The sequence below is a fragment of the Globicephala melas genome, chromosome 13 (assembly GCF_963455315.2).
Source record: "Globicephala melas chromosome 13, mGloMel1.2, whole genome shotgun sequence".
Taxonomy (NCBI): Eukaryota; Metazoa; Chordata; class Mammalia; order Artiodactyla; family Delphinidae; genus Globicephala; species Globicephala melas.
In genome coordinates, this window is record NC_083326.1 from 27,706,284 (window position 1) to 27,722,482 (window position 16,199).

The following is a 16,199-nucleotide window of genomic DNA, read 5'->3' on the forward strand; positions in this document are numbered from 1 at the left end:
TCACAGCAAAGTTAAGTTTTAACTAGTGTCACAGTAAAACTGTTTATCGAGACCTGTTATGTAACTGGACGTTCTAACATCTATTTTAGGAACACAAATATCCTATTTATTCCTGGAAGTTTCTGCTCCATCAGCTGTTTAAGTAGAACAAGAAGGACGGTGACAAAGGCAGGGCGTGGGGTGGTGGGAGAGAGGGAGGGGGGCTTTGTTCCGTGTATCTCTTTTACTGAAAAGAGTTTGATGGTCGTGTGAATGGCAAGTTTAAATAAAATGCACTTAAAGCTAATTCACAGAAGGGCATTCATTCAGTTCAAAAAGATATCCTACATTACTGAAAACAGAAAAAGGCAGTGGAGAACTCTGCTTTTCTTAATTTGAAATTTCCTTTAGTTTTATAGAATGAAAACCTCTCCTACTTAATCTCCCTGAACACATCACTCTACGCCTGCACATGGGTAATAACTGCTTCCTGTGATGCAGACAGGGTGGAAGGGGCAAAAGTCTAGTAATGGAAGATGAATCTTTGCTCAAAGGAAAAACATGTTGATATATCAGAGTCTGACCATTTTTCTGAATATATACCTCAGCTCTGCCAATCTCTTCAACCTCCTCCGTTTCCTGTTTCACTGTAAAATGGGCATAATGATACCGTCTATCTCACGGGGTTATTCTGAACGCGAAATGGGTCCATACGTGTGGTGATTGTAACAGTGTCTGACCCTCAGCTAGCACCGTCAGTGCTGGACATCATCACGATTTATTTTAGTCTTATGCGTCTTCTGATTACTTTCCACATTTTAGTAAAGGTGGAAATAAAATCTTCTTCAGTGAAAATCAGGTTTTAAGGTGCACGTCAATGCAATCAGGTCGAGAAGTGAAAGAAAAAGCGATTTCACAGCGAACTCTGATTGTACCTGAGTTCTGGGTCCCTTGCTCGAAAGGAACAAACTCGTTTTGCAAAATGGAACTGTCACTTGCCTCTGCAGTGCTTTTCTTTGCAGCTGAGTTCTGTACCTGTGACCACCTAGGCGATTCACCGAAACAGAAACCTGCTCGGACTCGTTCCAGGAGCTAGAGAAACAGTCAGGCCAAAGCTGGTTTCCACCCGTTCAAGGTCGGGAAGAGCCACTGGAACCTGATCAAGAGACCAAGTGCATCTCAAGAATATGATACACGCAGTGCCGACAGATGCCGACCACCAAGACCAATACGATCAATTCCTCAGAAGCGTGCATGCGCCATTCTCTGCAAATGCACACGCAGGGGAACATTCTCTGCAAACGCACACGCAGGGGAAATTTGGTTTTTCAGGCCACAGACCTTCTCTTGTTCCATAATTGACAATAAAATCAAGTCAGAGTATATAGTTAGGAGAAGATACAAAAAATATTTTGAAAAACCTCTTTATGGAAGGTCAGGTGGCAACTAAATTGTCCAGGAAAACGCAGATCGAATGGGTTTCCCTGTATATTAATGAAACCATCCTTTTGTTTTAAGTACCATAGGAATTGTGACCTAAAACAAGCATGGTCAGTCTCCTGATGTTTTAGAGCACGCTTATATGCTCGAGAACAAAATCATAAAATCAAAGATCGATTTTCTCTTAAACGCTGAAGAACTGGTGAGAAAGGCAAAAGATACAATGTTCCTAAGCAGAGTGAGGAACTAAATATTTCGTATTCCGACAATGAAATGAGAGGAATCTCTTATTAAGAACGGCTCACCGAAAAGCAGTATTATAAACTCCTGGACTGTATTCTACAAATACCACGTCATACTTCACCTTGAAAAACATTGCAATAAACCTCTTTTAAAAGGACTAAAATTGTCACAAAGTAGAATAGAATAAAATAAATATTTTCTGTGGGAAGCTCCCCACCAGCAGCTGGAAACGGCAGAAAGGACTCCTCCCTGGAGCCTCCAGAGGGAGCACGGCCCAGCCGACACCTTGATTTTAGACATCTGGCCTCCAGAAGGGTGAGAAAATGAGTTTCTGTTGCTCTAAGCCGCCCCGTGTGTGATGATCTGTCGCGGCAAGCACAGGAAGCTAGGACGATGCTCCTGGAAGCTGCACTGTGTTTCAGGCTGGAAGGTACCAGCCCACCGTGCCTCTCAGGAATACTTCCCTTGTGGCCCGGGTGCAGCCTGGAGAGTCTAGCTGCGGCACCTGCCTGAAGCACCTACAGCAGGTGACTACCGGACCGCTGCGGGCCCTCATCCCTTCGCGCCTGACCCTGGACACCTCCACCTGCAGGGCAACGTGATTCCCCAGGTGTGGGGGCAGCTGCTTAGCCGGGTCTCTGGCATCCACCCTACGGCCAGGCATTTCTTTCCAGACACGACAGCACGGCCAGCATGCTTCCAAACGTCGGCAGGCTTTCCAGACACGACAGCACGGCCAGCATGCTTCCAAACGTCGGCAGGCTTTCCAGACACGACAGCACGGCCAGCATGCTTCCAAACGTCGGCAGGCTTTCCAGACACGACAGCACGGCCAGCATGCTTCCAAACGTCGGCAGGCTTTCCAGACACGACAGCACGGCCAGCATGCTTCCAAACGTCGGCAGGCTTTCCTGAATACGGGCTGCAACTCTCCTGCAGCAGCTGAACACGAGGCAGTGCGTCCGGGTGGCCACAGTGCTGTCCCACCGTCTCCCACCTCACGGGATGCTGCGGTGGCGGCTGGCCAAGAGGCCTTCGCCATTGCAAAGGAGGCTGCAGACATGGGGTCAGATCTTAAAGCCTGGCCTGCGCTTGCCTGAGGCTGAGATGAACCACTTCTCTCCTTTTCCAAAGAAAACCACCATTTATCAGAGCAGGCATCCCTTGCCACCCTCGGCGATGGCCCCCTCTCCAGAGGACCATTTGCATCAGCTGACGAACACGCTCTTAAAACTCCATCGTCAAAAGCAAAACGGCCCCGACTGGCTTCCACGCCCTTGCCAGCTGCGCCGTGGGTCCGGTTCCTTCTCCACACAGCTTCTCAAGGAGGTTTCCGGGCCACTGTTGCCAGTCTCCTTCCAATACTAATCGGGTCTCACTGCCACCATGCCACCAAAGCATCTCTGGCCCCGGGCAGCAGGGACCCCGGGCTGCTTCATCCAGTGGTTGACCCTCCATCCTTTTCTGACCTGGACTCAGTGCTATTTGACCGGTGAAATGCTTCTAACACTCCCTGCCGGACCCAGTGACTCATGTCCATCCCCCCACCTTGTGGCTGCCCCATCTTGGTCTCCCTTACGGGTGCCACTCACCCTCCTGGTCCCAAGTGTTGAAGTCCAGGGCTCAGCCTTGGATTCCTCTCTAAACCCGTCTCCTTAGTTGATCTGAGAGTTATGAATTGGACGTCTCTGCCGGCGCTTTTTGCAAGGTGAGCACCTAAGGGGCACCTCAAGCTCGCGGTGATTTTTCACCTGTTTCGCTAACCTACCCTGCCCACGCTTCCTCACCTGTGCACAGGTGTACCCCCGACGCCCAGGCCCCAACCCTTCATTCCCTTCTCTCTCTGACGCCCAGTTCATTGGCAAATCCTACCAGCTCTCGCTTCAAAGGTAACTGGAACTTGACCATTTCTCAAGGCATCTACCTTCGCCCCCGGCCAGGCACCGTCATCTCTCAGAAGGACAGTTCCCGGGGCTACCTGACAGCCAGCTAGGCGCTCCGCGATCTAGGCCTTTCCCTGCCTACCTGGCCTCCTATCTTACCCCCTCCAGCCCTGCCTCTCCCATGCACCAAGGCAGTGGCTGGCTCAGTTTCTGCACGTGTGAGATCCTCCACCTGGAACACCTGTCCCCAGAGAGCCGCGTGGCTCCCACCTTCCACTTTCCCAGCCTTTGCTCGATGCTGCCCCATCGCGGTGGCTCCCCGGCAGCCCTCACCCCTGCCCTCCTGAGCCCCCAACCCTACATGTTTCTTCTGAGCCCTAACACCATCTGAAGTACCTAATTCCCATGTTGATTTGTTTATTATCTGTCTCCCCAGCGAAAATACCTGCCGGTGTGGGCGGTCACCGCCACGGGGCCCTGGTGAGCACATACGACCGATGGGACCTGCTTTCGACATTCTAGATACTTTCCTGGTTCCTGGGAGGCACCAGCGTTCCAGAAAAGGAAGTGCAACGGAATGTGCACTACATTAATAAGTTGGGTCCTGACACCTTTTATTATTTAACGTCTTTATTGGAGTGTAATTGCTTTACAGTGTTGTGTTAGTTGCTGCTGTAGAGCAATTTGAATCAGTTATGCGTATATACATATAATCCCCCCTCTTGGGTCTCCCTCCCACCCCTCCTATCCCAGCCCTCCAGGGGGTCACAAAGCACCCAGCTGATCTCCCTGCGCTATGCGGCTGCTTCCCGCTAGCTAGCTATTTTACATTTGGTAGCTGACACCTTTTATTTTTACTTAATCCAAAGGAGGCAATGTGGGGGGATGTATCTGAAGAAGTTTCCTTCCCTACAGGCATTTCCAGCAGAAGTAACCAGCCCCAGCATGGCGTGAACTTCACTACCAAGATCAACTTGGACGCTGTGCACGGAGCCGAGGCCTCATAAGCGGACCCTGGGGTGACGGCACCCACTGGCCGTGCAGTGTCCAGTGGCCCTGGGACGTGTGGGTGCCAGTGGGTCAGCCTCCGTTCCCACAGGGTTTGCATTCCAGGGTGAGGCGGCGAAACCAGCCAGAGAAGGAAAATGGACCCGATGGTTTGGGTGGGACAAGGAGAGTAAGGTGAGCAGCTGGAAGGGAGGGGCCGGGCGGCGAGGGCGGAGCGCAGGGGGGCAGGAGGGGACGGGTGGCAGAGGCCAGGCCCCCAGATGGCGGAGGCAGCACGCGGCTTTGCCAGCAAGGACACGTCTCAGACCCTGCTTCCTGAAAGAGGCAGATTCCTCCCCAAACAGTCGAAACCAACATGTAAGCTCGCCTTTCACTTCTAAATTTCAAGATGCTGGTATTTTGTTAAGCGACTTAATGCAGCTCTGCAACAGCAGGGTGTGAACGCACGCACGTCTGTGAGTAACCCAGGCTGCAGTCACCCTCACTCACCACGGGTAATTAACTTAACTACCAAATTGCCTTGTCTGTTTACTGAGGGCTTGTGTTTGGTTACATATGACTTGTGCTAAAGCATAATTTAGGACGTATTGAATAACAGAGTCTGTTTTGCAAGCATCAAAAGCCACAGAAACAATAATGAATTTCATCGAGGCTTTTGTTTAACTGTATGATAATCAAATTAATGGGGGTACCAAATCTCAATTAGGAGAGTGGTGTGTTAGAATCATACAAGTGCAGAGCGTGGGCTGAGCCTGAGAACGTGTCCACACAGCTGCCGATGGGCATTTTGCAGGGCTGGAAGCTGGCGGGTGAGAAAAATGCCACACGTTCAAACACACACACACACTGACAAACACAGAAAGATAAATTTTCACAAATGTATTCCAGCCTCTAAAATCTCTCACTTCCAAATGTAAAGTTTTAAAACCATACTGCCTTAGGACTCCCCTGGTGGCGCAACGGTTAAGAATCCGCCTGCCAATGCAGGGGACACGAGTTCGAGCCCTGGTCCGGGAAGATCCCACATGCCACGGAGCAACTAAGCCCGTGTGCCACAACTACTGAGTCTGTGCTCTAGAGCCCGCGAGCCACAACTACTAAGCCCGCGAGCCACAACTACCGAAGACCACGCGCCTAGAGCCCATGCTCCGCGGCAAGAGAAGCCACCGCAATGAGAAGCCCGCACACTGCAACGAAGAGCAGCCCCCGCTCGCTGCAACTAGAGAAAGTGCACGCACAGCAACGAAAACCCAACGCAGCCAAAAATAAATAATAAATAAATAAATAAAAGAAATCATTTTTAAAAAAGTTAAAAAAAACCATATTGCCTTAGTAATGAGTGAGAAAAGACAAGAAGCACCATTCTGAAACCTGGATTTTTAGGTTTTGTTTCATTTAAAACATTGTAAGAGGGTTTGAATAAATATAAAAAAAATTCTTCCTTAATAACAAAATAAACACAGGGTTTTTATACGCAATGACACGCTTTTCACTCTCAGAGTCTGAAATAAACTTGTCTTCAAAGATAAAATTACATGGTGGCCTTTCTGAAATTACCTGGCAGCGGATGAGAAATGGCAGCTCAGGGAGGCTTCATGGGCACACCCAGTGGCGAGCCCTAAACCGACTGGAGATTAAAACAATTTACCACCTAAGCCCTTTCCCCAGCCCGTCAACATGAACCGCCTACAGGAGGGCACTGCTCTCCACTCCCAGGAAATCTAACTCACCCACCCTCTGCAAAGGAGAGTTTCCATCTAAACACTTTCATTCAAGTCAGGAGGAATTCAAGAATACATATCTGCTGTGCCACCCCTGGAATCACGTTCTCAATCAAATGTAAACCCCAAACGGAGCCTGAGAACTACTTCACGTGACGCGTATCCATTGTGAGCTCAAAAGCTTCCCCACCTTAAAAAAAACCTATTCAACGAAGTCAGCGCTGCCTCTGCTTGTTCTGTGCTGCGCATCTGATGACAGGCCAACATTTCTGGCCTCCCTTCCCCCGTCCTGTCAGCTCTCATAAATGATTTAGCGTTACAGATGCAGGGACAGAGGAATTAGGGGCTATGACAGGGTGAGGGAAGGAATGCGGGAGGAACGGTTTATGAGTCCAGCTGAAAACAAGACGACAAACGGGTGTGTTCCAGGGTCACCGGGCTCCGGATTCCACGTGATCTGCTGCCCAAGGCCCAGGAACATGATCTTAAGGATAGAAGCCTCGTGTGGGGGTGGCCTGAATAGAGCCGTCTATTCAAGCCGTCCCCTCGGGGGCACGGTCCACTGTTGCTGTAGTTTTACCCAGAGAATGATTTTATTGTCACGTCATTTATAAAGTTAATGACCAATGTTAAACATATCACTTCTACTGAACGATCGTGGCCCAAAGTCAGCTGCTTGCAAGGTTGGTCACAGTTTCTGATAAAAACTAAGCTTGCGAACTAACTCGCAACCCTAATAAACCCTATAATAGGGTGAAAGGACACAGAAGGTGCGCATCTCACAGGGTCCGAGGCCCCTGGGGTGTACAAGCCCTGAACCCTAAGTCGGAGGCCTCGAGGTCCCCGCAGCCTGACTCCTGGGGCCCTTCCCTTAGCAGCTGAGCCGGGAGGGGCCCCCGAGCAGGGGTCCACGAGGCCATCCCTGGGATGGGGAGGGGCTGGGCCTGGGCCAGGGACGGGGCAAGTTCATAAATCACGTGCTGCCGCGTGGCCTGCCCGCTGGATTTATGCTGCCTGGGGCACCACTGCATCATCGCCCCATTATTTTTATTAAGGGCTGTGAGGGCCCGGGGTCTGCTGGCTAATTACACCCCTGCCTTTACCACTCACTCACATGTGTGTCTGTGAGGCCTGTTGCCACCTGACAGACAGAGGTGTGAGTGTCCTCAGTCTATCAGAGGAAACAAAATGCTCACTCACAGACCTCAGAAATCAGAATCAAGCTAGGGTCGTGCTTTCCATGCAAAACCGTGATGGGAGACTTTGTCGTTAGTACCTTCCAAGAGCAAATCAGTGCTGACTCAGAACATTCGCGAACCTGCTGTAAAGGCGGACTTAGGAAGACGGCGCTCGCCTGCGGGTGGGAGACGCTGCATCTCCAACACGGCAGTCTTCACCATCCCTCGGGGCGCAGACAGCCCCCCTTCAGAGGCGGCCCTGGGGTCTTAAATACAAATGCGACTTCACAAACCAGCCTGGAATGAGATGTTTCATTTTATATCCTCGTGGCTCGACTCTCAAGTCAGGGACAGATCCCATGTTGATTTCTCCATGACCGTAATCAGAAGGCTACTGATTCTGGGAACCTCTTTAAAAGGATGCATTTTCTACACTATTTTATTTCTCTTTTTAGAAGCTTGCTGAAATTCTTTTGGAGGCACTAAGCAAGGCAGGTGGGTAGGCATCTGTGTGTGCAGGAAACTCAGAGGCACTTAGATAAATGCATGCTGTTTGCAATGCGAGTTTCCCAACCCTGCAGCAGGTGGCCCCCTTCAGAGGGAGCCGTAAGTAAGCAATGGGGCCGTGAGACCCTCCCAGCCAAGGGAGGTGAGTGAGGACAAGACCTGCCCCACCTGCTGGAGCTCACGGCTCACAGCGCTGTCCTCTGCAGTTGCTGGTATTTATAAGGGTGTGTTTCCAGAGGATTTTACCTTCTGAACTCGATGCTCACTTTTGTACGCAATCATATGACTTTGAGAAAGACCCAGTTTTTGTCCTTAACGAGAATTGGAGCTGATGTCTCTCAGGCAGGGTTCTGGGGACCCCAGAACTAGGAGGACATGCCAAGCACCCAGTGGAACGGCATGTGCCTCAAAACACACGGCTATTTAAATCTGAAGTTTAAAGGTTTGATTCCTCTGTTGTACCAATCACAGTAGCCATGTGTGTCACGTGACCGCCCTATTGGCCAGCAGGGGCACAGGGCAGAAGGTCCTGCTGGACGGGGCTGCAGCGGGGTGTCTGCAGTGAGCAGCAGACGCAAGGCAGCTATTGGTACAGTGCACCATCGGCCTATCGGAAGGTGGTTTAATGCTGTGCAGCTGAGGCGAAGGGGAATTCTTTATGGGTGTGTGCGAGAGATAGAGATGGAGATACAAACAGAGATGGAGAGACAGACAGACAGACAAAGGACTCTGGGACTGTTGAAGACAGATACAAGGGAAAGACCGCCTGCACCTTGCAATCTAAGGCCTTACTTGATGCTGACTAGGTCTTTCCATGTATCTGACTAGATTGGTGAGTGTCTGCAGGGAAATACCGTCTACTTTTCAGCCCCCTAAACTTTGAAACGTATATTATTTGATTAACTTAACTACCTGAGTTCTCAAAAAAAATTGTTCGTGGAACCGGCCTAAGAAAATGGAATTACACATGTATGGGTCTAACAGTTGCCAACACACTGCAAAATCAAATCAGAAACGTTAACTTTCCAGGTGGATTCCCTGCTCGAAGACACGGCAGCCCCATCGAGTGGGTCTGGGTGACTGGACGGAAGTGAGTTTCTTGGCAAACCCGCTTCCCATTCTGCGAAGTAGCCGTGGTGACGGCGGTCGGTTCTAACAAGGAACTGCAGGAGGAAGCATGATGTGGGGCGAAAGCAACGCTGGATTTGGGGTTTGAAGGGCCCACCTGTACCGTACGCAGCGCGGGGCGTGTGGACGACTCCCTGCCCTGGGCTGGGGCCCACAGGTGAAGGCTGCCAGCATCCACCCGGCCTGGAGCCGGCGGTGTCGGGGGCGCCCTGGACACCCGTACGGGCTGTGCAGTTAGGGTCCCCCAAACAGCAGCACTGGGGGCGGTGGGGGACAAGGGCACAATACCTGCAAGCAGAGCCCGTGGGAGGAGAGAGGATGGCACGGAGCTGGCCGTGGTTTAAAGCAGAAAGATTCCTCCTTCCCGAGGCTGGCATGAAAAGCACGGGGCCTCCTGAACAAGCGACACTGCTGACAACATGCCCCACTTGGGACAAGACGATGCAGGATTGCGGTTCTGCAGAGTCAGTAAACCCCCGGGGGAACATGTCAGCCTGTCCCACAGCTGGGACGTCAGACGTTTTGAAGGAAACGTATTTTCCCGTCAAATCTACATTTTCCATCTCCACGCTGGTGGGCGGGGCTGAGCTGCTGAGTGCCTCTGTGTGTATGCGTGCAAACTACACCTCTCGTTTCTCAGAGCGTCGCCACACACTGGGCTTTGAAGAACAGCTGAGACAGCGAATCAATTTAATCGGAAACACAAAACAGACCAACAAGTTACTCCCCACTGTAAAATCAGACACGAGTCTAAATTCTAAAACTGCTCTCAGACCTTGTTTTTCAGTGTGGTATCGTTCTTCTTAAGCTGATTAAATAGAAAACTCCAGAAACATGGATGGGCGCCTTTGGAGAAACTTTGTGAGCCAGATACCACTGCCAAGAAAAGTATAGAGATCCCACAGGTGAAAAGCAGGCTTTCAAAATTATTATTGTTAGATTTTCAAAAATTGTCATAGATCATCACTTGATTTCACTCATTTTGGAAAATCTGTGGGGATGCCAGTATAAACTACTCTTTGTTTCTTATGTTTCCTGGTAGTAATGCTTCTGACTAGCAATGGCCTCACTAGTTTCGTATGAAAACTTCTTGAAGTTCATTCCCATGTGGACTGAGGTCAGTGCTCAAACAAGAAAATTAAACAAAGCTGAAGAATTCAGGTGAGAAGAAGTAGTTCAGGGACGCTGGAAATCCCACTCGCTCAAGGTCAGTAGAAAATTTGGAAGCAGGAGAGGCAGAGTCCCCAGGGACCGGCCCTGTTCCAGAACCTTCCACTGACACCTGCCAGGCAGCCCTAGTAAGCCCCAGGTGACAGGTGTTGAGGTGGATTCTGAAGGTCCTGGTCTGTAGGTGCTGGGAGCCCCGGTTCTCCACACTTGACGCTTGGGCGGGGCCTGAGGGTCCAGCGGGGCAGCCGTCAGCTCCGCCCGCCTCGGACCCCTCCCTCTCCCTGAACCCTTCCCACCTGCGGCTCTCCCGATTTTCCTCTTACCTCTCTGATATCGGTCTCTGCCGGGGAATCTTTTTCCTCTGCACGACAAAAAATGGCACAAAAGCTCTTTCCCACAGGACGTTCACTGCTGCTCTGGGAGATGTTGTCAGAAATCACGGTGTTTAGGGCACCCACGGGTTCAGGAGGGAAGCCGCTTACAACTGCTGAGCACAGACGACAGGCCTGGGGCCAGGGCCGTCCTGCTGAGCCAAAGTTATCTCTACGTAGCCAGAAGGTATTCTGACTTGTGCCAGTAAGTTCCAAGGCCGCCCAGCACGGTGTCAGAAATGGAAACACCAATGGAATGTCTAAGGGGCCACTGGCCCTACCCTCAGCGACGCAAATTCATCAAAAAGGATGCCTCTTCCCAGCAATCACTGTGAGGGGACACTGTGACTGACAGGCAGCGTCAGGCTGCGGAAATGGTGGGGCTGCTGCTTGGGGGACTCAGAATCCACAGCGCTTGGAGGGGCCGAAACTGGGAGAGATTTGCAGAAAGGGATTGTACAATGGGTGCCCCAGGTCGAATCCTGTTTGCAGTACTTAAACATTTTGCCCGTGTTTCCCTGATCCCGAGGACACAGGGAAGGACCACTCCTGGGCTTTCCCTCTGCTCTTTGTAGCCTGTTCTCCACGCTGGTTAAAGGCCACCAGGCAGGCCAGGGCCCCCGGTCCCCATGGTTTCCCTCCTGTATCCCGTCATTGCGCTGGGCACAGGGTCAGAGTTTTGCTGATCTCTCCAGTCATACTGGGAGCTGTTCTGACAGAAGATGCACGCGCGTTTCTCTTAAAACAACAGCAAGAATAAGAGCATTAGGAACAGAAGCAGCAACGGCACAACACAGGACTTGCTGGGCACCAGGCAATGCTCTGTGTGTCACATCCTTCGGCTCACGTAATGTTCACCGTCTTCTCATCTCCGTAACCAATAAGGGAACCGAAGCCCAGGGGCGTGAAGTAACTGCCCCAGGTCGCCTGACAGTTGGTGGGGAAGCCGGGCTTTCGTCACTGAGTCCAGCCCAGTCCGACGCAGGGGAGGTGCTTAATAGAAGTCTGCATCTGCCTATGGATGGGTGAATGGATGTAGGAATAAGTCAAGATTTGAGACACTTTCAGTCCTAAACAGCTAACTTACTTGTGAACTCTGAAGGGACAGAGTCCACACACGAGTTAGAACAGCCTGCCTCTTGTTAGAGAAAACTGGGGGCAACGCAAAGTGCCAAGTGTCCTGACGTGTCTGTGGCAGCACCACGACGCACCTGGTGCGGAGTCCGAGGCTGACTCCCAGGTCGGACCCTTCAAGCTGCCCCAGAGGCTTGGGGGTGATTCAGGGGAAGGCAGACGAAGCCACGAGACCAGAGGCACTCCCGATGCCCTAAACGGTCTCTGGATTCGGGCAGATTTAAAAAGGACGCTCCTGCTTTCTCCTCTGCACCGGACTTTCACTCATCACTGCCCTTGCTCTGCGGTTACTGGCCCAGCCAGGGGACAGAGGGCAGCCATTCATCCACACCCCTCCCCAGCCCCTCCCTCCCCCTCCGGCTTCTCCTCTTCAACCCCAGCTCTCTCCCTCCGAGGGCAAACTCAGACCCATCATCATCTCTCAACGGACAATACTGGTCATTCACAATTTCTCTTTCCTCTTCATGAGGCAATGGATGAGATGCACGGTGGGCAGGGCGGGGGGCGTGAACTGGATGGAGGACACCATGAAGGTGTCCGGGACACTGCCTGGCGAGGCAGCAGGGCCCACAGGGATGGGCCTGGCTGTGGAGGCTGCCGTCCGGTCTGGAGCTGCCAGCCACATGTGGCCACTGAGTGCCAGCAGAGTGGCCAGGCCATATTGGGATGTAAGCTAAATATACCCCCGAGTTTGAAGATTCACTGAGACAGAAAGAGCAGTAAAATACTTCACTGATAGTCGTCATATGCTGACATGGTATTTGGAGTATATTAAGTTAAAGAAAAGATATTAACATGAATTTCTTCCTGTCTCTTTACTTTTTTATGTGGCTACTAGAACGTTTAAACGTCCACCTGCGGCTCTCCTTCCATTTCTGCTGCCTGGTGCCGACCTAGAGGGACAGAGAGCCGCCCCACAGCCCAGCTCCTGCGTTCGCTCCCCACCTGGCCTTGGGCCAAGCTCACAGGCCACGCTGAGAGTCCATCATGGGTAAAATGAAGATGATACTCAGAGGGTCAGAGCGTGGAGAAGGGCTGAACGCATGAGGGCAGCACATGGAGGACACAACCTCAAGGCCGCTGTGCCATGTGGACAGATGGTCACGGGCAACAGACGGGCATGGAAGGTTCTGGACAAGCCCCACATCCTGGGGGCAGCGGGGGTGTTGGCTTATGGATCTGGGGCCTGGAAGGTTAAGGGGTCTGCGAGGGAGGCGTTAACAGGACAGAAGCGAATGCCGAAATCTCATGATGGGGAGAGGCCAGGGCAACGGCAGTGCCCACTGAGGGTGAGGGTCAGACTCTGGTGGCAATCACCAGGCAGGGCTGGGGACACTCCTCTCTCTGGCCTCTCAAACCTCCCAGTCACTTCTCGCCCGCATCAAATAACACGGACATTGTGGACTGACGCGTGTTCCCCGAGGAGCCACGTGTCGAAGTCCTAGCCCTCCAGGAACGCGGAATATGGCTGCATTTGAGGGTGGGGTCTCCACAGAGTTGATTAAGGTAAAATGAGGTCACGAGGATGGGCCCTAATCCTATAGGACTGGTGTCCTCATAAGAGGAGATCAGGACACAGACACACACAGAGGGACGACCACTTGAAGACACAGGGAGAAGACGGCCGTCTACACACCAAGGAGCGAGGCCTCAGGAGGACCCAGCCCTGCCGACACCTGGATCTCAGATTCCAGCCTCCAGGACTGAGAGCGAATACACGTCTGCCGTTCAGCCCCTGGGTGTGCGCTGCTTTGTCACAGCAGCCCTGGCAACCACACAGCCACGGCGCGGATGCCTGGAGCACGGCAGGCGCTAATAGCAGCTGGTGTGTCCAAAAGAGAATCACCAGAAAACCCCAATGAGCAAACCCATAGGTCAGAGACTGACAACAGTCAGAGCAACGCCGAACGAGACAGAAGCCCAGCACAGCCTCAGTAAAGGGTGTGGGCACCGTCCTAAGGCCCAGCTGGTTCTCCTGCGGAAGAAGTGCTCCAGCTTCACTCCTGTGCAGACCTGGAAATGAGCCCTCCCCTCCAGGAGCCAGAGGGGCCAAGCGTGTCCTCCACCTGTGCAGGGTCCCCAGGCTCCCAGGGCTGCCCGGGCACAGCCTGCCCAAGGGCGGGGGCTCTTTGAGAACCATGTGTCCCGGGGACGTGGCAGCTGGTACGTGTCCTTCCCCGGTGCTGCCAAAGGACCATTGTGAAAACGCACTGCCTGACAAGGAGCTGGTAAGTTAGTGAGCTGGGCTTCCTGGAAGCCAAATCCACCAGGATGCTCAGAAAACAGGAAATCGGAGGCCAGCAGGGATTTCTTTATGTCTGAGAATGAGGGCTTCCCTGAATGCCACTGGTTCCCCTTGTGGATGGGGCCTCCCTGACCTCCACCACGCACACTCTGCTCTGATGGGGCCCCGAGGTCGCGCTCGCAGCTGCATCACTGCCTGGACGTGCGTCTGTTTCCACATTAACACGCAAGGCTGGAACAGGAACAGAGACATGCCAGAGCTGTCCCTTCCATCACAGGCTCCTTCCTACATCGTGACACGCCTTCTTCGGGAGGAGAGAGAAGCCAGTGAGAGAGCAGTGGGGCGCCACGGGGAGGAACCTGGCAGCAGGCGGCTGTGCGCTCCTGGCCACCGCGGCTCCCTCCCCAGCTGGGCCGAGCGCGGGGGTGGGGTGGGGGGTGGGGGAGAGGGTGGCAGAGCAGGGGGTCACGACACAGGGCCACTGCCTCCTAACGTCCTCCGCAGGCCAGCGGGTTCCAGGAAGGCAGCAGGCGCGAGCGTGAGGACGCGGGGCTGATGGGGGACGCGAGTGGAGAGCAGAGGAGGGCTCTGGGCCCCCTGTGCGGTACGGGGGGAGCCGCAAAGAGGCAGAGCTGGGGAGATGAGTGGGGTGACCGGTCCCTGCAGCCCCCCGCCTGTTAGCAGGTCAGCAGTCAGCCCCCGGACACAGGCAAACGCTTTACGTCCATTCCCTCGTAAGTGAAGAACAAGCTTCCCAGAATGACCACAGAAACGTGCAGATGCGAAACTGCAGGGCACGAGCTCATGTGGTTTTTCTCTATTCTGGTTTCAGCTGACACTCCACGTAACACCACAGGGCAGGGGCCCCCAACCCCCCGGGGCCGCAGACCGGTACCTGTTTGCGCAGCCTGTTAGGAACCGGCCGCACAGCAGCAGGTGAGCGGCGGAGAGCGAGTGAAGCTTCATCTGCGCCTCCCCTTCGCTCGCATCACCGCCTGAACCCCCCCATCCCCCCCACCCGCCTCCGTGGAAAAATCGTCTTCCATGAAACCGGTCCCTGGGGCCAAAAAGGTTGCGGACCCGCTGCCCCAGAGCACTCCCTCCACAAGGCCTCAGATATTTTCTGTCAAGTGACAAACAATTAAAAGAAGACAGCTGTTACCTGTAACAACTCCCTACAGGAACCAGTGGTCTTAAACGCCCAATTTCAAAGAAACATCAGCAGAATGTTAAAAATTAGCTTTCAGAAAACAGAAGCGTCACTGTGGCTGTACCACCGCTCAGGAATATGACGTTGGTAAAAGTAAACCAGTGAGAACTACGTTTTGGTGCTTTACAACGTCCAACAACAAGAAAGACACTGCAAGCCACAGAGAGGTTTACAGAAGCAGACTTGCAAATCAGTCACTTAAATCAGCAGTGCCTTAAAATACCACGTGCTAACAGGATGGGGCTCTCTGAGAAGAGCTGTTTCTCCACTTTCACTCTCAGCTGAGACTATCCTCCTGGTGCAGATGCCACCAGACCCACGGTCTTTAGAGTAACTGAACACATTCACAGCTCAGAGTTACTAGTATCTTCACGGGGAGATTACCAGTAATACAGTTCACGCTCGAGTTGTAGAAAACACTGCGTGATTCCGCATTCAACATTCACTAGAACACTTTACACACTTAGGAAATTGGTCCTCCTTTCAACAATGAGAGAATTCCAAATCAATAATAACATTATAAAAAGGTAAACCCCTTCTAGTTGACCTTGGGCCTGACATCATTAGGAAAGAAACTCCGTAACATTGTTTTAGATAAAACAATGTTTTCTCAGAACACTTTGTAAGATAAGATATGAACAAAAACAGTATGTAATCACTGATTTACATGAATGGCTTGAAAGCAAATTATGGAAAATTACCCACCTGGCTGATATGGAAATTGAGTCTAAGTACAGATCAGAGAAGGGCTCATGGCTGCAAAGTTCATTATTATTAAATAAAACCCATAGCACAGAAGCTCAGCAAAGAGGTCCTGGGGCTCAAATGTAATGTCATTCAACCCGGTGGACATTTATGAAGCACTTCTGCACGCGTGTGGGCTGCTGGAGGTCCATCCTCAGCACTGTGACGTTCTGATGAACTGTCATTTGTCTTGAGTTAAAGGACCAAAGAACTGGAATAATTAACCTTTCCCCCCTAC

At 52.2% G+C, this 16,199-nt stretch overlaps 1 protein-coding gene across 1 annotated transcript in view; it reads right to left on the bottom strand.

Moving 5' to 3' along the window:
* Positions 1 to 16,199, bottom strand: part of MBP (myelin basic protein) — an 89,909-nt gene that overhangs the window by 73,046 nt on the left and 664 nt on the right. The gene's annotated exons all lie outside the window — the stretch shown is intronic.